Consider the following 558-nt stretch of genomic DNA (forward strand, 5'->3'; position numbering starts at 1 on the left):
GGGACAGACAACAAAAGAAATAGGATACCACTGTTATTGGAGAAAAGACCAGAACACTCGTTCTCTTTTTCTTGAGAACATAGACTGTAGAACTAATGAATGACACTTTGGGGGGCTAAAAAGTGAAGCCAATGCTGAAGCTATATACAAGTATGAACTATAATGGCGTTTTTCCATTACGTGGTACCTGCTTGACTCTGCAGATTAGTACTGTTAGTTAGCGTGGCTGGTCGCCATAGCAGGACCATTGCAAACTCGATTCACCCTGTTCACAATTAAATTTTTAAATAACTTTGATTTTGTCTTATCACTTTGATTCCTATTTAATTTTACGAGCTGACTGCATTACAAACGCTAATTTCTTCTGTGAATTTTAAACTTAAATTGTATAAAACTGGTTTTAAAGCGCTCCCAAGCGCTGCAAAGCTCTTTTTACCTGTTTGAGTATTAGGGTGAACCCCTGATATCCGAAATTCTGAATTAAACTTTCCCACATGTCACATATGAAAGACTTTTTACCTTTACCTGTCTCTGATATGTTAGTGTTGTCTACGTTGT

Source organism: Etheostoma spectabile, unplaced genomic scaffold (assembly GCF_008692095.1).
Source record: "Etheostoma spectabile isolate EspeVRDwgs_2016 unplaced genomic scaffold, UIUC_Espe_1.0 scaffold383, whole genome shotgun sequence".
NCBI classification, from domain to species: domain Eukaryota; kingdom Metazoa; phylum Chordata; class Actinopteri; order Perciformes; family Percidae; genus Etheostoma; species Etheostoma spectabile.